Below are 27,058 nucleotides of genomic sequence, written 5' to 3' on the forward strand. Positions count from 1 at the left end.
TCACATTGATCCAACAAAGTCAGAGCACTATGCAGCTGAGTTTGGTTCATATACTCGTTTGTAAATACGTTTAATAGAGTCTGTCCACTTCTCGCAGCTTTGCGTATCGAAATGAAGTTTGTCAAAATAACTAACACCATTAAACTGCATTGATAGAGTTTAAAGGGGAACATTATCACCAGACCTATGTAAGCGTCAATATATACCTTGATGTTGCAGAAAAAAGACCATATGTTTTTTTAACCGATTTCCGAACTGTAAAAGGGTGAATTTGGAGATTTAAACGCCTTTCAATTGTTCGCTGTCGGAGCGATGACCTTTCACCCGTGACGTTACAATGGGAAGCAATCCACCATTTTCTCAAACACATTACACACTCAAGTCAAATCAGCTCTGTTGTTTTTTCGACTGTTTTCCGTACCTTGGAGACATCATGCCTCGTCGGTGTGTTGTCGGAGGGTGAAACAACATGATCAAGGATGGATTCAAGTTGTCTTACGTGGAGTGTGCATCGATTAGCACGGCATGCTAATCGATGCTAACATGGCAGAAATGGCAAGAATGTGTGGATATGCTGCAACACTCAAAGCAGATGCATTTCCAATGATAAAGTCAACGAAATCACAAAGGTGAGTTTTGTTGATGTTATTGACTTATGTGCTAATCAGACATATTTGGTCAGGGCATGACTGCCAGCTAATCGATGCTAACATGCTATTTAGGCTAGCTGTATGTAGATTTGTAGCTATATTTGCATCCAGCCTTTCCATCCACCCACATTTAATGCCAAACAAACACTTACCAATCGACGGTTTTAAGATGTTCCAGTGGTCAAAAGATGGAATCGTTGATTAGAAGGCGATAGCTATTCGCTCAATAGATTCAGTTTCTTCTTCAATTTCGTTTTCGCTATCTGCCTCCACACTACAAACATTCGTTTCAATACATGCGTAATCTGTTGAATCGCTTAAGCCGCTGAAATCTGAATCTGAACCCGAGCTAATGTCGCTATATCTTGCTGTTCTATCCGCCATGTTGTTTGTATTGGCATCACTATGTGACGTCACAGGAAAATGGACGGGTGGATTTACAGATAGCGAAAATCAGGCACTTTAAAGCCTTTTTTCGGGATATTCCATGACGGGTAAAATGTTGAAAAAAACTTCGAAAAATAAAATAAGCCACTGGGAACTGATTTTTATTGTTTTTAACCCTTCTGAAATTGTGATAATGTTCCCCTTTAAAGACTACAGCAGAGTAAAAACACTGCAAGATAATTCAGTGTTCTTTAGCACACAGACGCCAGATAAAAGTTGCTGTAAGTCCAAATTTCCTTTCGTTATTCTTTCTCGTCCCTGTCAAGTTTGTTGTAATAGAAATACACAAGAAGTAAGAAATAAACAATTGGTGTTTCACCAATAAGTGTTTGAAAGCACAGCCCGCCTCCGAAAATAGTCAGGGGAGCTGAAAAGTCCCACCTAGCTAGGAGGAACTCTGAAAGGTTCCTGAAGAACCATATACTAGGGTAGTTTTTAGTGGAAACACAGGGGGAATTTTATTTTAATAAAGGGTAAATAAGACAGGGTTGTGGAAAAGGGCCTAAGGTACAGAGACATGCTGGAAAAAAACCCTGCTCCAGAGCGCTCTTGAACTAAGACTGAAGTGACTGTTCATCTATCAGCAGGACAACGACCCTAAGCACACAGCCAAGAAATAGAAGGAATGGCTTCAGGACAACTCTGTAAATGTCCTTGACTGACCCTGCAAGAGTCTAGACTCCGACTGAACATCCCTGGAGAGATCTGAAAATGGCTGTGCATCCAATCTGATGGAGCTCGAGAGGTGCTGCAAAGAGGAATGGGCGAAACTACCCAAAATAGGTGTGCCAAGTTTGTGGCATCCAATTCAAAAAGACTTGGGTCAGTAATTGCCGTGAATACTTAGGAACATGTGATGTCTCAGAGTTTTATTTTTTACAAATTTACAAAAAGTAAAAAACAAAAACAAATGTTTCACATTGACATTATGGGTATTGTATGTAGAATTTTGGGGACAAAAATGAATGTTTTACAATTTTGAATTTTTTGACCAGTTGTTCTGCCGTTTCTTTTCTTTTCTCCTCTGGGGGGGGGGGGGGGGGGGGGGGGGGCGCACACGTCCGGTGGCCATGGATGAAGCGTTGGCTGTCCGGAGTCGGGACCCGGGAGTGGACCGCTCCCCTGTGTTGGGGACATCTCTGCGCTGCTGACTCGTCTCCGCTCGGGATGGTCTCCTGCTGGCCCACCATTGACTGGACTCTCACTATTATGTTAGATCAGGGGTAGGGAACCTATGGCTCGCTAGCCAGATGTGGCTCTTTTGATGACTGCATCTGGCTCTCGGATAAATCTGAGCTGACATTGCCTAACACGATAAGTAATGAATAATTCCACTTGTAATAACAGTGTTAAAAATAACGTTCAAAATATCAAACATTCTTATGCTTTTTTATGTTCAAGAAGTTGCGTTAATGGTAAGAAGTCATTTATTTATTATTGATTAGTGTGGGGCTTACTCTCCTGGGGGTTCTTCAGAACACCAAGCACCGACATGAGAGCCTATTTTAGGGTTACAATATTGTTGTATTTTTCAATAAGTCTATCAGTTGCTTTTCAGCAATTGTGTTTTTCTCTTTTGTCCTCACTTGGCTCTGGCTCCAGCCCCAACCCTATCTCTCTTTCTGGCTGCTGCTTATAAAAGAGCGACAGGTGATTAGATAACAAGGCCCAGTTGGGCCATCGACGCACTTGTCGCTGATTATGAGGCTAGTCCTGGCAACACCCCGCTTCGCTGCAGGCCCGCAGGCCACGCCCCCTCCACAGTTAGCTTCAAAATAACATTGTTATTACAAAGAGTAAGAGACTTATTATACTCTAGAAATGTTTTTTTTTCTACAAAATATGCACACGTTTAGTTGTGTTCAGTGTTTAAAAATATATTATATGGCTCTTACGGATATACATTTTAAAATAGTTGGCTTCTTGGTTCTTTCAACCAAAAAGGTTCCCGACCCCTGTGTTAGATCCACTATGGACTGGACTTTCACAATATTATGTTAGACCCACTCAACATCCATTGCAGCCGGTGTCTCCTAGAGGGGGGATGGGGGGGTCACCAACATCTGCAGTCCTCTCCAAGGTTTCTCATAGTCAGTCACATTGACATCCCACTGGGTTGTGACTTTTTCTTTACCCTTATGTGGGCTCTGAACCGGGGATGTCGTTTTGGCTTGTTATTTGGGGCTATATAAATAAACATTGATTGAATGATTGATTGATTGATTGATTGATGATTGAATGTATTTAATTTTGGAAAACGGCTGTAACATAACAAATTCTGGAAAAATTGAAGCGCTTTGAATATTTTCCGGATGCTGAGTGCCAAGCAGGGAGGTAATGGATCCCTTTGGGTTTTTTTATTCAGCAGGTGTTTGAACTCCAATCTCAGGGCAGACACTCTAACCACTATGCCACTGAGCAGGCCTTTAAATGAACATATTTGAACTTTATATATGATATGTACATTAAATAAATGAAAAAGTTTCCTGTTGACACACACAAATTCATCCTGTGGCACTTTTATAACGATGTATGTGTAGCAATTACATAAGAAAACCCCTGCCTTGATGCAAATTGCGCTTTATTGTTGACCTGTTCAACTGCGTTGTATGATAATTGGATATATCTAGCAGCCCACAAGCTGCTGGCAACCCCAGTGTGGTCATCTCCTCTATGGAAAGGCAGCGCACGCATCCTCTTTGAACTGTGTGCCGCAGTCGACTCTTTGCTCTGCACACAGTTCCAGGAAGATTGCCCTCGGAAACATGAAGTGGCTGATGAGTCAGTTGTCACCATGTGCCTGTCAGTCTCTGAACACATATTCTCTTCGTATTGCACCATTTACCTTTCATCATCCGTTTTTGTGTGTACGCATCCTTTGTACAAGAGGCCACTGGTCTGCCAGAGAATAAGAAGACGCACAGTAGCAGAAGGGATCAGGGTTGCCAATTTAGCGATTTGTTTATTACGTATTCAGACCCGTCTACACTGAAAAAAGTGACTTTTTGGTGCTGTAAACTCTATTAGAGTAACTGTCATAATGTATACCTCGTATTTTTAACATTCAGTAAGAACTAGAGTTTCTTAAGTAAAATTAAACATTTTAGGGGGAAGAGTAAGTTTTACTTATGTTTCCTCATACTATTTAAATGTTTAATAGTTGTAAGTACATAAACCTAAAAATATTACATAAGCTTTACTCTGAAAATCTAGTGTTTTGAAACGCATGCACGACGACGCATGCGCACAGCACAACAGGCTCTGCTCCGGCCGTTAGGATCACTTCACAGAGCACTGCAAGGTGGCATTATGGGTAATTCTTATCTTGTGTTTATAATGTGTTACAGAGCCGATGTTCTCCAGAAATGTGTTTGGTGTGGGTTCACAGAGTGTGGCGCATATTAGTAAGAATGTTAAAGTTGTTTATATCACAACGGTCAGTGTAAAAGGTATGGCTGTTGAACAAGTATGCATTGCAATCTCGAATGTGAAGCAGTGAAATGCATGTCTCCTTCCGGCACGCAGACAGCATGGAGTCAAAGTGGGCGCGATGACACGTTGTAGAGCAGTGGTACCCAACCACCGGGCCGTAGCCGCAGAATAATTTTTTATTAAACTTTTTTTTATCACACTCAGTTTTTAACTGCATGCCATTGATAAGCGCAGGAGTGAGAAGAGGTTTTAAATTAATTAGCGCCCCGGCGGCTATTCAAGGAAATACGGTATATAAAATGTACTTAATATTTTGAGTAAAATGATCTTCCTGCCGATGAAAAACAAGTAGACTTTACTTAATTTGTTTGTATAGATATAACTTAAAACTTGAATGTAATTAAGTAACTGTTACTTATTATCTTCACAACTGTTATGTTATATGGTAAGTAGAATTTACTTGATACTGGCAAGTGAGTGTTACTTGATATTGCAGCATTTAATTTTACTCAAATCATTTGCGTGCAAATACTTACAATAATTTTTTGAAGTAAATCTTACGAGTTATTTTTTTCAGTGTAGATACTTTTGAAAAAAAAAAAAAAACGACCTGCCACAAGTTTAAGGACTATTTCTAGTAATATAAAAAGCATGTTTGGCTCCTCTCAACGAGCAGAGTGCTGTTGTGGACCCCTCCCCCATCTTGTGACATTAAAAAGAAGTGACAAAACAAATGCATTTGCATTTCTAAACATTTGTTTTTAACTTGCACTCTGTCTCACCCACAAGGTCATTCCTCTCTCATGGAAGGTCTATTACAATTACATGGACATGCGTCATGGCCAATTATGCAAATTAGACAACAACGTCATTTAGCAGACAGACACACCTCTCTTCCTGAGCAACCCACCACCCCAAAGAGATGCACTTCTATGGGAAACACTGATAATATTTATACACTCAAATACATTACTGCTATTTATTTATTTCTTGGTGGGCTGCGCAGCTTTAATGGCGTCTGGGAGTGAGGTTTGGCCAATGTTCCAACAAACGGCCACACTAGCTGCAACTCTTTTAGGTTTTGCTCCCATTTGCTTTCTTCTACAAAACCCGAAACCAGTGAAGTTGGCACGTTGTGTAAATCGTGAATAAATTCAGAATACAATGATTTGCAAATCCTTTTCAGCTTATGTTAAATTAAATAAACCTCAAATACCAGATATGTAACATTTTAACTGAGAAACCTTTGTTATTTTTGTAAATATTAGCTCATTTGGGTAGGTCATTTATTGTCATTGCAACAAGTACAACGAAACTTCGTTTTCAGCACAAACCTGTTCAAGATTAGACAAATAGTGTACAGGGTTACAGAACAAGAACGCTGATGGGTCGCCATAAGGCGCCCGGTAAAAGATGGGAAAAAGGTAAACGCTGGGGAAGGATGAGTAAAAAAATATAATCCAGACTGGGCTCCTAAGGGGGCACAGTTCGGAGTGAGAAAAAAACCTCCATAGCAAAGCACATATACATATTACAACATACATCTCAAGATATCTAGCAACAGAGGGAAGGTAGTTCAAGGTCATGATGGTAGCTCGCAGCTCTCAGGCGCTGACCATCCATTCGTCACCCCTACGGGATATGCGTCGAGGGTGTTGGATTGGGGGACGGGGGGGTGTATGTGTGGCGTATATTTTTTTGTGGATGTATATGTGTGTGTGTATAAACCCATAGTGTGTCTCTGTTCCGCGGCCTTGATGTATTTGCCGTCGCTAGTCCAAAGTTAACAACAACAGGTGTGTGTCCATGAGAGACAAAAAAAAGGGAGTTTGTTGTGTCTTCGCTTGCAGTGATCTTCGGGAGAGTCTCGAAGCCAGGGAAACAATCCAAGTTAAAAAGATTTGTCTATGACTGGTCCTCAAAAACTGCGGGGTAGACAGTCCGATGTAGTCCACAGTTCTTCCCGCATCCTCCAATGGATTTGATGCCTGCAACATGTTTTAAAAAAGCTGGCACAAGCTGCAAAAAAGAGTGAGAAAGTAGAGGAATGCTCAGCAAACACGTATTTGTACGCTGTACTGTACTTATGCTGTCCAATGACAATCAATTTGAATCTAATCTAATATAATCTAGTCCAATCTAATCTAATTTGGAACGTCCCACAGGTGAACAGGCTAATTGGAAACAGGTGGGTGCCATGATTGGGTATAAAAGCAGCTTCTTTAATTTCCCCTCGGGGATTAATAAAGTATGTCTGTTTTTAATTCTGATTCCATGAAATGCTCAGTCATTCACAAACAAGGATGGAGTTACAACAGTGTGGCTTTGTAGTAAAAGAGTGCGGGTACTAGACTGGCCTGCCTGTAGTCTCGACCTGTCCCCCATTGAAAAAGTGTGGCGCAATATAAAGCCTAACATACGACAACGGAGACCCCGGACTGTTGAACAACTTAAGCTGTACATCAAGCAATAATAAGAAAGAATTCCACCTGAAAAGCTTCAAAAATTGGTCTCCTTAGTTCCCAAAGGTTAACTGAGTGTTGTTAAAAGGAAAGGCCACGTAACACAGTGGTAAAAATGCCCTTGTGTCAACGTTTTTGCAATGTGTTGCTGCCATTAAATTCTAAGTTAATAATTACTCGCAAAAAAAACATTTGTTTCTCAGTTCGAACATTAAATATCTTGTCTTTGCAGTCTATTCATTTAAATACAGGTTGAAAAGGATTTGCAAATCATTGTATTCTATTTTTATTTACGAATTACACAACGTGCCAACTTCACTGGTTTTGGGTTTTGACTCGCCGAGTTGGTGCTTTTCAAAACACTCAAAGCAAACATTTGTTTAAGAAATACAAATAATATCAAGATAGAACTTAAACGGGAAATAATAAACTTTAAAAGTACACTCAAAAACCTTTAATGAAGTAATCACTGCAAACTCATGCATTCTTGGACTCTGCTCAGCTCACACTCCTGGACTGGAGTGTGAGCTGCTTTTCTCGTTGTTTCGTAAAATCTTGCACTCATCTTCTCGATTACTTCTCAAGGAATTCTGAAGGAACGTTTATCTTTTTGGCAATTGAATGATTCGTACAGACGAAACAACACAAGCATAGGGCCATTTTTTCTCGAGAAAGGCCAAATGGCATCTAGTACCCATTGAGAACAGAGCTAGCTTGACCACAACACTCATTTTATATGCGGGACTTCAGTCAGACATGATGTAAGTAAAATCCATGCAATAATACATGATTGCTGCCCTAATTTGAGTATTTTGTGTTTTCTGCTCTGCTGCCGTCTATCTACTTTCTTTTGCAGTACGTGGTTTTGGGGTCACTTACTTACACCTGTTCCTCGTTATTAATTAGTTCTATTAACTTTCACCTTGTTCCCTCCTTCAGTGCTGGTTCATTATTTAGTGTAGTGTTTCTTAACAATAGGGTCAGGCCCATTGTTTGGCTCTGCCATTGTTGGGCTGCGAGCGCCCCATACCGGGCCGCCAAAAAGTATCTAATTCTCAGTTGTGGTCTGTATGAGTTACAGCAGTACTCAGTTGTAATACACTTTTCTTTCACTTGTGGCAGTAATGACAATATCAAACAAAGATGAGAAGTCTGGTCCTGAACTCATAGAGAAGTTTCTTTAGTGCAAAAATTATGACTGAAGGGGTAAAGCTGAATTGTATGTACCTATATTGTATTTGTCAGTTTTTAACACGTGTGGGGGGAGATGTGGCCAATTGGCTTGCAGGAGCAAAGGTCACCACCGCTGTCCATGGTGCTGAGGACAAGCACTATTGGGTAGGGGTGGGGCATGTGCTGACGTGGAGACACAGCTGGCAGATGATTAGATTACACAGGTGTTAATCTAATCATCTTTTATGGATCTCTATTACAATCCCCAAAGAGGGCACTTTAAGTTGATGATTACTTCTATGTGTAGAAATCTTTATTTATAATTAAATCACGCGTTTATTTTTCAACAAGTTTTCAGTTATTTTTCTATCTTTTTTTCCAAATAGTTCAAGAAAGACCACTACAAATAAGAAATATTTCGCACTGTTATACAATTTCATAAATCAGAAACTGATGACATAGTGCTGTATTTTACTTCTTTATCTCTTTTTTTTCAACCAAAAATGCTTTGCTCTGATTAGGGGGTATTTGAATTAAAAAACAATTCACAGGGGGTACAGCACTGAAAAAAGGTTGAGCACCACTGATCTAGAAGATAGTAAAAATGTCAGGTTTTTTTTGTAATGCTAGAGCTATCAAAACATCCAATTTGCAAATAATGATTCCCACTTTGCTAACATTAATTAAACCAATTAAACCAATTAATTAAAAGCGATAAATGAGGGATTACTGCATTTTCATTTGCCTTCTCGTGGTGTCAACTGCCCCCTCCCTCCGACGTCTTCTTCTCCTTTTAATTTTTACGTTGTTTGGAGCTGTGCCATGACCCGTCACTGAGAATGTGTAGAACGTTCACTGTGATGATCGACCAGACAAAGTGTATGCAGGAGGGAACGTCCTAGTCATATGTTAATCCCTTACTAAAAAGGCGAGCACGATCAAATTAAGGTGTTCACCTGCATTAAAAAACTGGATTCGAGCAAATTTGTGTAATGATAATTTTTTTTTAGTGCATGAAAGCGTGTATGTGAAGGTCCTCACAAGGCTTGATGAGAGAAGTCATTCAATTGTATTGACCAGCAAAGAGCCCCAAAGAGACTCGGCTGTAGTCCCTTTATAGACTGACCCTCTACGATTCAACATGCTTAGGCCACCGGCTAGTGAGGGCCAGGGGGGGAATTTACCTTCCCCCCACAGGTCAGGGTCTTGACCCGATACTCTAAACCAAACCCCACTCCCAAGCCCAAGTGTGGCCCACTCCACTCAATACCCTTTTAATTGCATTGGAATGGTTTGCGACCTATCGATTAATACATGTATTTATGTGGTTCTGGGCCCAGAGGCTACATTGTATTTCTGTGTGGCATATTCATTTATTTACCTATCTGCCCCGCCCCTCATGCATCATCCATATATCTATCCATCTCTCCTCCGAGAGCACTTCAATTCAAGGGCTCCCATAATTACTGCAGCCCTATAATTGAGTGCTTTGATTTAGGATTTTAGTGTTCCCTCTCCCCTGCCACTGCCATCACTTGCTTTACGCCTCTCCCAATGAAAGACAGAGGGATGAGATATGGAAATAGAAAAATGGGAGATGGAAACCACAAGATACCCTCCCCCCCCCCCCCCCCCCCCCCCCCACACACACACACACTCACACAACCTCACACACACACTCTTATCAGAATCTACTGTTTCTGTCGACCATGAGGAGTGGGGTAAGCTGATAATTACTGGGGGAGATTCATGCAAATCGATGCCAAATTAAAGCATTATAAAGGCTTTTATCAGCTTTTCCTTTGCAAATTGAAGACGATAAAAACCAATTTGAGAGGCGAGAGAAATGGCCCCAGTCCATTCATTTAAAAAAAAAAAAAATTGCAATTATGCTAACACCAATTGAATCCAAAACCCCTTTTCTTAACTCACTTACTTATTCATAATTAATTAATTTCTTACTAAACTGGGCATGGAGAACAATCGGGTCCAGTGTCTTCCTTTTTCTCTATCCTCTCCAAATCCAGGAGTAAGGCTGCACACGATATTGTTGAGGGCTCATTTCCATATTTTATCTGTGACGGGGGCTCTGTTTTCTCTAAGGTTGCTCCATCAGCCTTGGGGCAGCAATAAAACTGACTCCAAGCTGGAAGGCTGCAACTGTAGCTTTGCAAAATAGACGGCAGAAAAGAAAGACGCTGGGACAGAATGAGAACTTTGAAGAAATGCCCTTGAGCCGCATACCGTTCCTGACACAGTTAAAACGCAAAAATATATACATTTGTTTTCCATTTGGTCAATTGACCTTAACTCGGGGCTTGTTACTAAAACATGGAGTTCCCTGCTTTGACGTCATGGTCGGTGAGTCCATAACAGTTTTGAAGTTCAAGGCTGCGTGTTTGAAGAAAAACAGCTTTTCCGAGAAAGAAAAAACAGCGCAGACTCAACATAGATAAGGCCCAACGGTGTTATAGAGCAACACAGGGAGAATGGCCGCCTGACACACAATCACCTTGGGGCTTTCTCATCTGATCCATTAGACATTCAACACCTCACTTACAGCGCGCTCGACACAAGCGCCGCTCTTGTGCTCATATCTTCCACCTGAGCGCAGTGACAGGACAGACCAAACACACGTGGAGGAGTAGACTAGGGGTCGGGGGTGCAGTGAGATAAGTTGTCACCCTGCAGGATCTTTGCACTGCCCAAGAAACCCCCCCTGCCACTGTATCTGACCAGTTCATTTGCAGACAGAAGTGGGTGCATTTGCATCCTACCAGCACATACGATTAAGACTATTTTGAAATTGGGGCCAGATGAATTTTCATTGACCAATAACAAAATCTTCAGGAACTCAAAACCAGCACAAATACCCACAAATACACCAGCGCAAACATAGCACATACTATTCAGAGTATTTTAACAAAGTTTTGCATGCCAAATTCATGCAGGTCTGTAATTGAGATGGTTACCACTTTGCAGTTTTCTGTGAAGACCTTTTCTATGTTAAAGGGGAACATTATCACCAGACCTATGTAAGCGTCAATTTATACCTTGATCTTGCAGAAAAAAGACCATATATTTTTTTAAACGATTTTCGAACTGTAAATGGGTGGATTTTGGCAAATTAAACACCTTTCTATTATTTGCTCTCGGAGCGTGTGACGCCACCTAGGTATCAATCAATCAATCAATGTTTATTTATATAGCCCCAAATCACAAATGTCTCAAAGGACTGCACAAATCATTACGACTACAACATCCTCGGAAGAACCCACAAAAGGGCAAGGAAAACTCACACCCAGTGGGCAGGGAGAATTCACATTCAGTGGGACGCCAGTGACAATGCTGACTATGAGAAACCTTGGAGAGGACCTCAGATGTGGGCAACCCCCCCCCCCCTCTAGGGGACCAAAAGCAATGGATGTTGAGCGGGTCTAACATGATACTGTGAAAGTTCAATCCATAGTGGCTCCAAGACAGCAGTGAGAGTCCCGTCCACAGGAAACCATCTCAAGCGGATCAGCAGCGTAGAGATGTCCCCAACCGATACAGGCGAGCGGTCCATCCTGGGTCCCGACGAGCGGTCCATCCTGGGTCTCGACTCTGGACAGTCAGTACTTCATCCATGGTCATCGGACCGGACCCCCTCCACAAGGGAGGGGGGGACATAGGAGAAAGAAAAGAAGCGGCAGATCAACTGGTCTAAAAAGGAGGTCTATTTAAAGGCTAGAGTATACAGATGAGTTTTAAGATGAGACTTAAATGCTTCTACTGAGGTAGCATCTCGAACTGTTACCGGGAGGGCATTCCAGAGTACTGGAGCCCGAACGGAAAACGCTCTATAGCCCGCAGACTTTTTTTGAGCTCTAGGAATCACTAATAAGCCGGAGTCTTTTGAACGCAGATTTCTTGCCGGGACATACGGTACAATACAATCGGCAAGATAGGCTGGAGCTAGACCGTGTAGTATTTTATACGTAAGTAGTAAAACCTTAAAGTCACATCTTAAGTGCACAGGAAGCCAGTGCAGGTGAGCCAGTACAGGCGTAATATGATCAAACTTTCTTGTTCTTGTCAAAAGTCTAGCAGCCGCATTTTGTACCAACTGTAATCTTTTAATGCTAGACATGGGGAGACCCGAAAATAATACGTTACAGTAATCGAGACGAGACGTAACAAACGCATGGATAATGATCTCGGCGTCTTTAGTGGACAAAATGGAGCGAATTTTAGCGATATTACGGAGATGAAAGAAGGCCGTTTTAGTAACGCTTTTAATGTGTGACTCAAAGGAGAGAGTTGGGTCGAAGATAATACCCAGATTTTTTACAGAGTCACCTTGTTTTATTATTTGGTTGTCAAATGTTAAAGTTGTATTATTAAATAGAGGTCGGTGTCTAGCAGGACCGATAATCAGCATTTCCGTTTTTTTGGCATTAAGTTGCAAAAAGTTAGCGGACATCCATTGTTTAATTTCATTAAGACACGCTTCCAACTGACTACAGTCCGGCGTGTTGGTCAGCTTTAGGGGCATGTAGAGTTGGGTGTCATCAGCATAACAGTGAAAGCTAATACCGTATTTGCGTATGACGTCACCTAGCGGCAGCATGTAGATGCTGAAGAGTACAGGGCCAAGGACCGAACCCTGGGGAACTCCACACGTTACCTTAACATAGTCCGAGGTCACACTGTTATAGGAGACGCACTGCATCCTATCAGTAAGATAAGAGTTAAACCATGACAGGGCTGAGTCTGACATACCAATTCGTATTTTGATACGCTCTAATAAAATATTATGATCGACGGTATCGAAAGCAGCGCTAAGATCGAGGAGCAGCAACATAGATGACGCATCAGAGTCCATCGTTAGCAATAGATCATTAGTCAGTTTTGCGAGGGCTGTCTCAGTCGAGTGATTTGCCCTGAAACCGGATTGAAAGGTTTCACATAGATTGTTAAACGCTAAGTGCTCATTTAGCTGCTCTGCAACAATTTTTTCGAGGATTTTCGAAATAAAGGGAAGGTGAGACACCGGTCGGTAGTTTACCATGAGGTCAGGATCGAGGTTAGGTCTTTTAAGGAGAGGATGAATAACCGCTTTTTTGAATGCAACGGGAACAGTGCCCGAGGAAAGTGATAAGTTTATAATATTTAGCACTGATGGACCTAATAATACAAAAAGCTCCTTGATAAGTTTCCCAGGAAGTGGGTCAAGTAAACATGTTGTTTGTTTTATTCCATTTACACGTTGTAACAATCCTTCTAATGTTATTTCATCAAAACGAGAGAAACTATTTTGGATATTTGCAGTATCCGCCGTATATACAATCGTATCTGTGTTACTATAACCCCGTAGTCAAACCGCCATTTTCTCAAACACATTATATACATCGAGTCAAATCAGCTCTGTTATTTTCCGTTTTTTCGACTGTTTTCCGTACCTTGGAGACATCATGCCTCGTCGGTGAGTTGTCGGAGGGTGTAACAACACGATCAGGGACAGATTCAAGTTGATTTACGTAGAATGTGCATCGATTAGCGCGGCATGCTAATTGATCCTAACATGCTATTTAGGCTAGCTGTATGTACATTTGTAGCTATATTTGCATCCAGCCTTTCTCTCCACCCACATTTAATGCCAAACAAACACTTACCAATCGACAGATTTAAGTTGCTCCAGTGTCACAAGATGGTCTGCACATTTTACCGGCGATACTAATGTAGACATGGCACAGAGATGTATGGATATCCTGCAGATGCATTTCCAAAGATAAAGTCAACGAAATCACAAAAGTGAGTTTTGTTGATGTTATTGACTTATGTGCTAATCAGACATATTTGGTCGCGGCATGACTGCCAGCTAATCGATGCTAACTTGCTATTTAGGCTAGCTGTATGTAGATTTGTAGCTATATTTGCATCCAGCGTTTCCCTCCACCCACATTTAATGCCAAACAAACACTTACCAATCGATGGATTTAAGTTTCTCCAGTGTCACAAAATACGAAAGTCCCGATCGTTTGGTCTGCACATTTTACCGGCAATGCTAAGGCAGACATGGCGGAATAGCGTCAATAGCTATTCGCTCAATAGCTTCAGTTTCTTCTTCAATTTCGTTTTCGCTATCTTCCGCCATACTCCAACCATCCGTTTCAATACATGCGTAATCTGTTGAATCGCTTAATCGATGCTAACATGCTATTTGGGCTAGCTGTATGTACATTTGTAGCTATATTTGCGTCCAGCCTTTCCCTCCACCCACATTTAATGCCAAACAAACACTTACCAATCGACGGTTTTAAGTTGCTCTAGTGATCAAAAGATGCAATCTTTGGTTAGAAGGCGATCGCCGAATGGGTTCAATAGCTATTCGCTCAATAACTTCAGTTTCTTCTTCAGTTTCGTTTTCGCTATCTGCCTCCACGCTCCAACCATCCGTTTCAATACATGCGTAATCTGTTGAATCGCTTAAGCCGCTGAAATCCGAATTTGAATCCGAGCTAATGTCGCTATATCTTGCTGTGCTATCCGCCTGGTTAGCACTTTAAAGCCTTTTTTCGGGATATTCCACGATGGGTAAATTTTTTTTTTAAAACTTCGAAAAATAAAATAAGCCACTGGGAACTGATTTTCATTGGTTTTAACCCTTCTGAAATTTTGATAATGTTCCCCTTTAAAGTTAAAGACCCAACGATTGTGTTGTTGAGAGACAGTAAGACACTATTACAGCATGTACTACAAAAAATGCACATTTTACCGTCGCTTATGATGTTATAACAGGAGCGGTATAGCTCGGTTGGTAGAGCGGCCTTGCCAGCAACTTGAGGGTTGCAGGTTTGATCCCCGCTTACGCCATCCTAGTCACTGCTGTTGTGTCCTTGGGCAAGACACTTTACCCACCTGTTCCCAGTGCCACCCACAATGGTTTAAATGGAACTTACATATTGGGTTTCATTATGTAAAGCGCTTTGAGTCACTTGAGAAAAAGCGCTATATAAATATAATTTACTTCACTTCACTAATGTTAGGATTCCGCAGCCACAACATGAAAGAAAACATTCCGACTTACTGCAATGTATTTGATCTATTTGGAAGTGGAATTCTTGTAGGCTGAAACGCGAACATTTCGACTGACACAGATGACAATATATGATATTAATGTTAATTTTGCTAGTTATTAAGTAAACGTATAATTGTGCCGTCAGGCAAGCATTTCAACACCTGAACACGCATGCACTCACGCCTCTTTCTCTTTAGTCTCATTGCTGCGAAGTACGAAATTTGTGTTAATTTATTGTGTATACAAAACTAAACATTGACTTGTGCAAAGGCAGTGATATATGACAAAACAAGGCGGTAGCTAAAGGACTTCCCCAATGCTCCACTTGTTTATCACCCAAACAGCTCAATGTTTGTTTAATCTGACATCACATGGACAAACATAAGATGTTCTGGAGGAAAGTTCTGTGGTCAGATGAAACAAAAATTGAGCTGTTTGGCCACAATACCCAGCAATATGTTTGGAGGAGAAGAAGTGAGCCCTTTCATCGCAGGAACACCAGCCCTACCGTCAAGCACGGTGGTGGTAGTATTATGCTCTTGGCCTGTTTTGAGGATTACTTCCAAATTCTTCAGCACAACCTAAAATCATCAGCCTGGAGGTTGGGCCTTGGGCGCAGTTTGGTGTTCCAACAGGACAATGACCCCAAACACACAAGTGGTAAAGGAATGGCTAAATCAGGCTACAATAAGGTTTTAGAATGGCCTTCTCAAAGTCCTGACAATGCTGAAGAAACAAGTTTATGTCAGAAAACCAACAAATGTAGCTGAACTGCACCAATTTTGTCAAGAGGAGTGGTCAAAAAGTCAACCAGAAGCTTGTGGATGGCTACTAAAAGGGCCTTATTCCAGTGAAACTTGTCAAGGGACATGTTGTTGTGATCCGGTAGCCTATGTTTGAGTCCTTTTTGTGTGTTTTCTTATTATTTTTGGACTCTTCCGTTCCCTGAGTCGTGCGCATTTCCTTGTTTGTATTCATCACCATGGCGACGTCATTTGTTTCACCTGCACTGGCGCCTGACGCACACCTGTTTTGGATTATTGTGTTAGTATTCAAGCCCGCCTGCTACCTGAGTTCAGTCTGGATGTTTTGTTTGCTCTATGAAACAGTTGCGTTGGTTATTCAGCTTTTGTATTACCTTGCTAAGTCACATCTTAGCTTCCGCGCTCGGCATGCGCCACTTTGGACTTTTGAACTCGACTCTTGCTAACATTAGCATTTAGCTTCCCTTGCGAAGGCACGCCTTTTCTTTGCTTTTTGTCAGGTGTTATTTTGTCATTTTTATATTAAACAAGTTCTTACCTTCTATCCTGCCTGGTCCGAAGTCCTGTAGCATCCTGGGGTGACACTTCGCGTATCAGTATGTGTCCAAAACGCAACACATGTAACCATATATTAACATTGCTGTATGTACTCTTTTGACCCAGCAGATTTGGTCACATTTTCAGTAGACCCATTATAAATTCATAAAAGAACCAAACTTCATGAAAGTTTTATGTGACCAACAAATATGTGCTCCAATCACTCTATCACAAAATAATGAGAGTTGTAGAAATTATTGGAAACTCAAGACAGCCATGACATTATGTTCTTTACAAGTGCATGTGAACTTTTGACCACGACTGTATAAATAAAACATAGTTGATGCAGGGGGAGAGCTTGCTTTGGTTTTTGGCTGAGGACAAGGATCTTGGGCTGGAAAATGTTGGTGGCCACTGTTGTACAGTGTGTAGTTTGAGTATGGTCACGTGAACGCCAGACTGTTTGATTGGTGAAATGAAGTCACTTGACCGTGCCCACTGGAGGAATTCTCTAACGGGCCAAATAAATAAGTCTTTGCAACCATTAGATTATGAATGATTATAATGATGATATAAATAAATGTAACTGAAAAGTAGTGTTTCTTTGTCACAAAAACACTCAGGTGACAGCAGAGGTGGGTAGTAACGCGCTACATTTACTCCGTTACATTTACTTGAGTAACTTTTGGGATAAATTGTACTTCTACGAGTAGTTTTTATGCAACATACTTTTACTTTTACTTTAGTATATTTATAGAGAAGAAACGCTACTTTTACTCCGTTCCATTTATCTACATTCAGCTCGCTACTCGCTACTTTTTTTAATCGATCTATTAATGTTTGTTTTGGTTAATGACAGAGCTTCAAAGTAGAGTCTACGCGTGCCTGTGTTTCACCAATCACATGCAGTCACTGGTGACGTTGGACCAATCAAACAGAGCCAGCCGGTCACATGACCCGACTTAAACAAGTTGAAGAACTATTGGGGTGTTACCATTTAGTGGTCAATTGTACGGAATATGTACTGTACTGTGCAATCTAATAATAAAAGTTTCAATCAATCAATTAAAAGTGTAAAGGAAAAAAGACACTTTTTATTTCAACCGTACTTCCCGTCAAAAGCCTAAAGACTGATCGCACAGTTCCTGTCTTCACAATAAAAGTGCCGCTCCATCGCGCCTGCGCTAACAAAATAAGAGTCTCCGAAAGCCAGAGCAAACAAGCTAGCAAGCTACGGAGTTTGCCGCCAATGTATTTCTTGTAAAGTGTATAAAAACGAATATGGAAGCTGAACAGATAAGATGCCAAAAACCAACGACTTTCATGTGGTATTAGACAGAAAAGAGGAACTTTTTTTCTCCTCCATTTGAAAATGTGGACGTCTGATTCCAATCATTGCAAGTCATCAGAATCAGGTAATACACCAACTTATATTCTTGTCTTCATGAAAGATAGGAATCTATATGTTAAACATGCATGTATATTCATTAAAACACCTTCAACATGTGAACAAAAACGGCTAAATATAAATTATATACTGTATATATAAATGTATATATATATATATATATATATATATATATATATCTATATATATATATATAGATATATATATATATATATATATATATATATGATATGTGTTATATATATATATATATATATATATATATATATATATATATATATATATATATATATATATATATATGATATGTGTGTGTGTATAAATGATTTGTGTGTGTATGTATATGTATATATGAGGTAGATTACCTCAACTTGGTCATTTATTAAGTAATTGATAAACGTTGAAAAACTTATTGGGGTGTTACCATTTAGTGGTCAATTGTATGGAATATGTACTGTACTGTGCAATCTACTAATACAAGTTTTAATCAATCAATCAATCAAATCAATGAATGCCTTCTGAGGCTATGGTGCTGTTAAGTTATTGTGGCTCAATGTGCCATTTTTTTTTATTTTATTTTAATGTACTATTATTTAATATAAATTATGATTTTAGTTGTTTAATTGATATTCCTGTCTCTGAATTTGCTCATTGCTATTTTTATGTTTTTGTGCATTATTTGTTGCTGTAATCAGGTTACTAATCAGTTACTCAGTACTTGAGTAGTTTTTTCACAACATACTTTTTACTTTTACTCAAGTAAATATTTGGGTGACTACTCCTTACTATTACTTGAGTAATAAATCTCTAAAGTAACAGTACTCTTACTTGAGTACAATTTCTGGCTACTCTACCCACCTCTGGGTGACAGTAAGAAGTAAGTATGTTGCATTAAAACTACCCTGACAAAGTACAATTTACCCCAAAAGTTACTTGTATGTAATGGATTAAATGTGGCCACATTGGTAAAAGAGACCAATTTGTTATGAAACAGCCGAGTTACAAAGAAACCAGCAGAGGGGGATTGGCAGTAAGGTTTTGAGGAAGATGAGGGGACGATACCAATTTTTAAACATTGCATGGGACAGGAGCAAGGACGAGAAATAAATAAAAACGAAACGAATTGTCCAGCTGAGATAGGCTCCAGCACCCCCCAAAACACCAAAAGGGACATGCGGTAGAAAATGGATGGATGGATGGATACAAACATGTAAAAGGTGATTGTGAGGCTCAGCATTAGCCTGCTGTGTGGGGAGATGGAAGGAGGCTGTATTGAGCTGCGGGGGTCCTCATTATACCCAGCAGGAAGCACTCTTGCTCTGGAAAAGACTGGTTATTTACGCTGCGTTCCATTTGTACTGGGAAGCCAGTATTGGAGATGTTCTAGTAAGAAGTGGCGGCATGGCTCATTGGGTAGAGTGGCCGGAGGGTTACTGGTTCGATTCCGGCCTGGCGAGCTCATGTTGAGGTTTCCTTGAGCAAGACACAAAACTCCTTACTGCTCCTGATGGGTCGTGGTTTGTGCCTTGTAGGGCAACTTCCACCATCAGTATTTCAGTATGTTTATGCTCTTATTGTCTAATGACAATAGATAGAAAGCCTTAAACTTTCAACTGCAACGCCACCCAAGGTTGGAATTCCTAGTTGCAGATAGGGATGGTAATCGTTCCCAGTGTATCAATTGCTTGGAATCACTGGCAATCTTTCCAACAATTCTCTTAACGGTGCCGTTGTGCGACAATGACATCATTACGTAACGTGCGTAGTGACGCCAGACAACACCATGGCGCCCATGGCCGCAGATACGCTTCAGTCATTTTACAAGAAAAGATTAAAACAGCGCAAATTGTAATAATTGCAAGGCTGCTCTTTCATCATGAGGAGGACATACGAGCAATTTGCTGAAACACCGTACACACACCGTAGCTACACAACTGTCATCTAACGTCTCAATTCATGCATTTGGTGTTCCTTTTTTTTTTTTTTTTTGGCTCAGACATTTTATTTATCAACCATTTTTAATACAAATTCCAAAGTTTCAGTTGACACATGCTTTAATTTCTACACCGTCGACTTCCTGTTCCATTTGTTTCAGTGAAAAAGAAACCGTAGCTTAACGGGATGGACGAGCGAAACCGACTTGAGTCAGTCGAGCGACTTGCACCCTATACACGTTAGAACATTAGAAGCCCCGCCCCATTGGATTGTGCTATAATAGTAATGCTGGGGGTGGGGAGTGCTATACTGTCCCTGAGTAACAAGAAAGCTGGTATTTAGCAAGGACTGATCTCTTGATTTGAGATCCACACTTCTTCAAGATGATGACCCCCCAAAGACTATTTCCAAGGTTTATCAAACAATGGTAAATAAAAGAGCAGAAACCTGGTGCGTGCGTGCGGGGGGCTTCCCTGGCCTCTACTCATCGTTTGGTGTTCTTAAAGGCCTACAGAAATGAGATTTTCTTATTTAAACGGGGATAGCTGGTCCATTCTATGTGTCATACTTGATCATTTCGCGATATTGCCATATTTTTGCTGAAAGGATTTAGTAGAGAACATCAATAATATAGTTCGAAACTGGAGAAAAGCCCTGCCTCTACCGGAAGTTGCAGACGATGACGTCACATGTTGATGGCTCCTCATATATTCACATTGTTTTTAAGGGGAGCCTCCAACAAAAACAGCTATTCAGACCGAGAAAACGAAGATTTCCCCATTAATTTGGGCGAGGATGAAAGATTTGTGTTTGAGGATATTGATAGGGACAGACTAGAAAAAAAAAAAAAGTAAAAATAAAACAAAATGCGATTTAGAGACATTTACTAGGATAATTCTGGGAAATCCCTTATCTTTCTATTGTGTTGCTAGTGTTTTAGTGAGTTTAACAGTACCTGATAGTCGGAAGTGTACGTCCACGCGGACGTACTCCAGGTGTTGATGCGCAGTGTCTCGGGGAAGTCGACGGCAGCTGTACGGGAGGCACAAGTTCAGCTGATATCCGGTAAGAGGTGACTTTTGAACCGCAATTTTCTCACCGAAACCTGCTGGTTGACATTCGGTTGGGATCCGTGTTTGCTGTGATCCATAGTAAAGTTTCACGTCCGTGAATTTTAAACAAGGCATCACCGTGTGTTTGTGTGGTTAAAGGCTAAAGCTTCCCAACTCCGTCTTTCTACTTTGACTTCTCCAATATTAATTGAACAAATTGCAAAAGATTCAGCAACACAGATGTCCAAAATACTGTGTAATTATGTTGTTAAAGCAGATGACTTTTAGCTGTGTGTGTGCGCAGCGCTCATATTCATAACAGCCCGTGACGTCACGTGTACACGTCGTCATTACGCGACGTTTTCAAGAAAAAAGTCCCGGGAAATTTCAAATTGTAATAAGAAAAAAAGATATAACAACTGTACCGCAGAGTTATCATAATCAGCTCCTTTTTAAAGGTTGAATCCAAAATATTTTATTAATAAATAATTAACCATTTTTCAATCAATCAATCAATCAATGTTTATTTATATAGCCCCAAATCACAAATGTCTCAAAGGACTGCACAAATCATTACGACTACAACATCCTCGGAAGAACCCACAAAAGGGCAAGGAAAACTCACACCCAGTGGGCAGGGAGAATTCACATCCAGTGGGATGCCAGTGACGATGCTGACTATGAGAAACCTTGGAGAGGACCTCAGATGTGGGCAACCTCCCCCCCCCTCTAGGGGACCGAAAGCAATGGATGTCGAGCGGGTCTAACATGATACTGTGAAAGTTCAATCCATAGTGGCTCCAACACAGCCGCGAGAGTTCAGTTCAAGCGGATCCAAGACAGCAGCGAGAGTCCCGTCCACAGGAAACCATCTCAAGCGGAGGCGGATCAGCAGCGTAGAGATGTCCCCAACCAATACACAGGCGAGCGGTCCATCCTGGGTCCCGACGAGCGGTCCATCCTGGGTCTCGAATCTGGACATCCATGGTCATCGGACCGGACCCTCCACAAGGGAGGGGGGGACATAGGAGAAAAAAGAAAAGAAGCGGCAGATCAACTGGTCTAAAAAGGAGGTCTTTTTAAAGGCTAGAGTATACAGATGAGTTTTAAGGTGAGACTTAAATGCTTCTACTGAGGTAGCATCTCGAACTGTTAGCACATAAACATACCCAAAAGTACCAAGATTGGTACCATTAAGTACAGTTATCGATTTAAATGCGAGAGGTACCTATCCCTATTTCCCATGTGCCCGAATTACTCCAAAACATGCATGTACTGTATATCAATTTAGGCTTAAGTTTAATAGTATAAAGACCTTTAACAAAAAAAACAAAAAAAAATGGCAAGAAAATGCACAACGCCGGTAGGGGTGAATACAGTCAGGTTGGCCGTGCCAACAAATTTTTATTTTGGGGAGTAGGAATGTTGAGTCATTCTACGCTTCTGTAAAGCAGCAGTGACAAAGAGCAAAATGGAAGAGAGAGACATTCACCACATCATATACATGCGTATACTCTAATGCAGTGTTTATTCATTAAAAAAAATCTCAAAGCAAACCACTAGCAGAAAACATAAAAAAATTATTTTGTCAAAAAAAAATTGTTCTCGCAATTGTTGGATATGAATTCAAACCATAACCAAGCATGCATCACTACAGCTCTTGTCTCAAAGTAGGTGTGCTGTCACGACCTGACTTTTTTGCAGTTTTATAGTGTTTACTTGTGTGTAGTGTTTTAGTTCTTGTCTTGCGCTCTTTTTTGTTGTTGATTGTCATGTCATGTATGGATGTACATTTTGGGAGCTGTCTGCCGCTCCAAAGGCAGTAAGTCTTTGCTGTCGTCCAGCATTCTCTTTTTGTTTACTTTGCAGCCAGTTCAGTTTAAACTTCGTTTAGCAAAGCCATTCCTAAACTTCAATGCCTTTTCGTAGCGACACTCGCCTTTTGTTTATTTTTGGTTTAAGCATTTGATACCTTTTTACCTGCACGCTGCCTGCCGCTGTCGTCTGCATATTGTGATCATGACAAACCATGTTCCCGACATCTACAATGCAATTAGCTACCTGCTGCCACCTACTGATATGGAAGAGTATTACATGGTTACTTTGCAGAGCTCTAGACAGCACAGACACTCAACAGCGGCACATTTGCGAGTTACAATTACCAGTTTGCAAAACAATGATTTAACCCAGTGGTTCTTAACCTTGGTTCAATCGAACCCTAGGGGTCCGGTGAGTCGGCCTCAGGTGTTTGGCAGAGGTCAAAACACACCCGAGTCATCGTCTCAATAAAAACTTCTCCCTATCGGCGTATTACGGATACGGCAACAGCAGTAGTCACACTGATTTTCAGGTGTGTAATTTATTGTGAGTTTATGCAGTCCAGTGTGAGTTTAGTGTCGGTTTTGTTCTTTGAACAAGGTGATGTTCATGCACGGTTCATTTTGTGCACCAGTAAAAAAACATGGTAACACTTTAGTATGGGGGACATATTCACCATTAATTAGCTGCTTATTAACATGCAAATTAGTAACATATTGGCTCTTAACTAGTCATTAATAAGTACTTATTAATGCCTTATTCGGCATGGCCTCATTATAACCCTAACCCTCTAACCCTAACAATAACTCCAAATTAAGTCTTTGTTACTTAGAATATGTTCCCCCAGTGTCCAAAAACCTCTAAATTAAGTCTTTGTTACTTAGAATATGTTCTCCATACTAAAGTGTTACCAAAAACACATAACTTTGTCTTCAATTTAAAAAAAAAAACATTTTATTTTTCATTAAGAAGGGTTCGATGAATGCGCATAATGGGGTTCGGTACCTCCAACAAGGTTAAGAATTTAACCCAATTATGTTAAATTACATAATCTACAACGGCAACTCAGACAATATCTCACGGTACACTTGTGTACACTGCTCTAATGAGATCAAATACGACACCCGCATCATTTTTTTATTGACATTTGGAGTTATTCAACAAAATGAAATGAAACTGCATTGTTTCAAACTAAAACTTTTCTCCACTTATGTAGCAAAATAAAAAAACTGAAACAAAAGATGATGCTGTGCAGTTTGAGGAAAGTCAAACAAATATCAAAAGAATAAACAGATTGTTAACCACATTTGTAATTGCATACAACCCACACATTGGATATAATTAGATCATGCAGTTGTTACATTTTACCAAGGTCACAGATGAGCACACATACTGCATGCACATGCAGAAACAAACACACATAAACAGTCAACACAAAGCTCATCACCCGTTAACAACCATTCTTTAAATCCAGAAACATAAATCAGGCCTGACAGGAAAATGAAGCTTGAGGAAGTGGGGTGGGAGAATGAAAAAAAGAGAGAAGAGGGAACGCCAAAGTGACTGTGACACCTTAAAAAGTGAGAGGCAGCAGGAAAAAAAAGTCAGGAAATACAGAGAAGGAAGTACTATAAGCATGCAGCGAAAGGAAAGGGCTAAAAAAAAAGACACAGCCAAACACAAGCAAGTGTGCATCTGGGAAAGAAAAAAATTAAATAAAAATGCAATAAAGCAAGCAGTGCGAAATCAATCTGCTTAGAGTTTTGTTTAATAAAAATTCATGAAGGGCTGGTGGCCAAGATCTCATGAGAAATATTGGTGGCACAGTGGGGAGACGCCGACTTTGAGGGAAGGGGCGTGGGGCTTGTGTGTGTCTGTGTGAGTGTGTAATGTCTGCTTTTGCAGTTTTCTGTGTGTTTGTGTAGACATCAGTGTGAGTTACAGAACAGTGTGCTATCTGTAAGATATGGGCCAAAGGAGAAAAAAAGGAACGCAGGTCTTCATAATAGAAGCCTTACAGCAGATAGCAGGAATGGAACGAGGATGTACATCATGTCAGACCTTCATTTCTCTGTGTTTGCGTGTCAGCGTACATATTTGCCAATGGCTCTCCCGCATTCCTTTTTTCTCATAGTGTGAGATATAACTTGCTGTAAATCTTTGCGTCCCGCAGCAGACACCCCTATGTCATTCTGTACTTTATGTGCCAGAGGCCAACTTACAAATAGCTCATCAAAAAGAATATTCAAGAACAGGAATTGCCAGAAAATATTTAAAAAATGAAAAAAACTCCTTTGATGTCTGGATCAGTGTTATATTGTACAGGAGGAAGAGACGGCACAGACAGGAGGGGTGTTGTTTAAGCTCTATATTTATTTATATATACATACAATACATACAAATAATAAATAAAGTGTGAAACTAATCCAAACGTGTGTGGTGTGTGACTATGTGTGGGAATTAACTGCTGAGTGGTACCGTGAGTGTTGAGCGAGAGAGACGGAAGTCCAATGGGGGCAGTGCATGCTCGTAGATCCGTGAGACAGGCAAGAAGTCGGGGCGATAGAGAGGCGTCGAAGGTCCGTGTCCAAGCTGGTGGTCGAAATCCAAGAGGCAGCCTGGGAAGCAAAGGGAACGCGGGAGGACGAGACACACAGCTCGTAACGTGGGAACGAAGGCAGGCTGCCGGGAGGAATGACAAGGAAGAAACAAGACCAATTAACTCGATCGGGGAGAAACACAGAGAGAGAATGCATAGCGCTTTGTTAGTCAGCATACTGTACGGGAACAGATGACTACGTTCTGGCCTAGGATGCAGCTTTGCACTGGCATAAAAAGGCAGGTCTTTTGATCAGCCACAGGTGCGCTGATTGCTGGCGATTGATTGCAGCTCCCAGCTGCAGCAGGAGATGAGCGCCCGTGGGTGTGTCCCAAGGCGTGCTTAACAGACCTCAGAAACAGGATTTTTGTATGAGAATGATGGGAAAAGAAAAGTACAGAGAAGAAAAGGCACAGATTTAAAACATACCACACCACATGGCAGCCACTAGGGTTGTTAATGATAAACCGTTGGACAAGTGGCCGGTTACAGCCCCCTCAATCGATAAGGTTCAGCTGTGAATCCTTAGGTAATCGAATGTAAACACATTAACCGGTTACAGCGCCGAAGTAGAAATCAGTTGACGGTTGTTGTCTTTAAAAGGACGGAGCCAGGGTTGTCCAAGAAAAATGCCAAGCGCTTGTTATGTTACTGACGTAACTGGTGACGAGAATAGAGTTGGTCCGGGTGTCATGCGAGACTACCAATCAGTAGACAGTTTATCCCATACTTGCCAACCATGAGACCTCCGATTTTGGGAGGTGGGGGGTGGGGGCGTGGTTGGGGGTCGGGCGGAGGCGTGGTTAGGGGGTATGGTTTGGGCAGGGGTTATGGTTAAGAGGGGACGAGTATAATTCACCAACTCGAGTATTTCATATATATATATATAAAATATATATATATATATATGAAATATTTGACTTTCAATGAATTCTAGCTATATATATTTATTTTATTATATATATAAATAAAATAAATTGTTGAATTTCAGACGGCACCTATCAAATACACAGTAATAAAAACACAGTTGTTTTACTAACTGTACTGTGCTTGCTGGTTATTAAAAAAAAAAAAAACACTTACCTTTCACTATTTGAGTAACCTTTGTTCTGCCATTTGCGTGCCGTACTGGGGAGAGTCACTTGCCGTCAGGTGCACAACACCACATAAGTCGTTGGCCAATCAAAAAGCAACCCATAACGTTATAGCCAACATTCACCAGGAGATGGCAACAGACAACATAGAATCACTCTATTAAAGACGGCTTCTCTATGGCTGTAACTTCCTCGTTCTTCTGCTTCGTCTCCTTGTGTGTTTAGTTTTTTATTAAAAATCCGTAGATGTTGTAACCTGATTGGGGAGGCAAGCTGTTTATATAACAGGAAAGCATTCGTGAAAACAGGCTGTCCCCACTCATGTCCGCATTGTGCTGGAGGGTGCGTGAATTTCGGGAGATTTCAGGGAGAACATTTCTTCCGGGAGGTTTTCGGGAGAGGCGCTGAATTTCGGGAGTCTCCCGGAAAATCCGGGAGGGTTGGCAAGTATGGTTTATTCCAGTTCCCAGTTTGTCTTTCTTCATTTCACAAAATACAACGTTCTCAAACAACCGGCTTAATCTCCATGTCTTGCTCTCTTTTCCCAAAACGTTCCTTTCCCCTTTCAACTCAACAACACATGTCACTTCCCGTCCTTGTCCTGGAAGTCCCGCCCCCAGTCAA

The sequence above is a fragment of the Nerophis ophidion genome, linkage group LG06 (assembly GCF_033978795.1).
Source record: "Nerophis ophidion isolate RoL-2023_Sa linkage group LG06, RoL_Noph_v1.0, whole genome shotgun sequence".
Taxonomy (NCBI): Eukaryota; Metazoa; Chordata; class Actinopteri; order Syngnathiformes; family Syngnathidae; genus Nerophis; species Nerophis ophidion.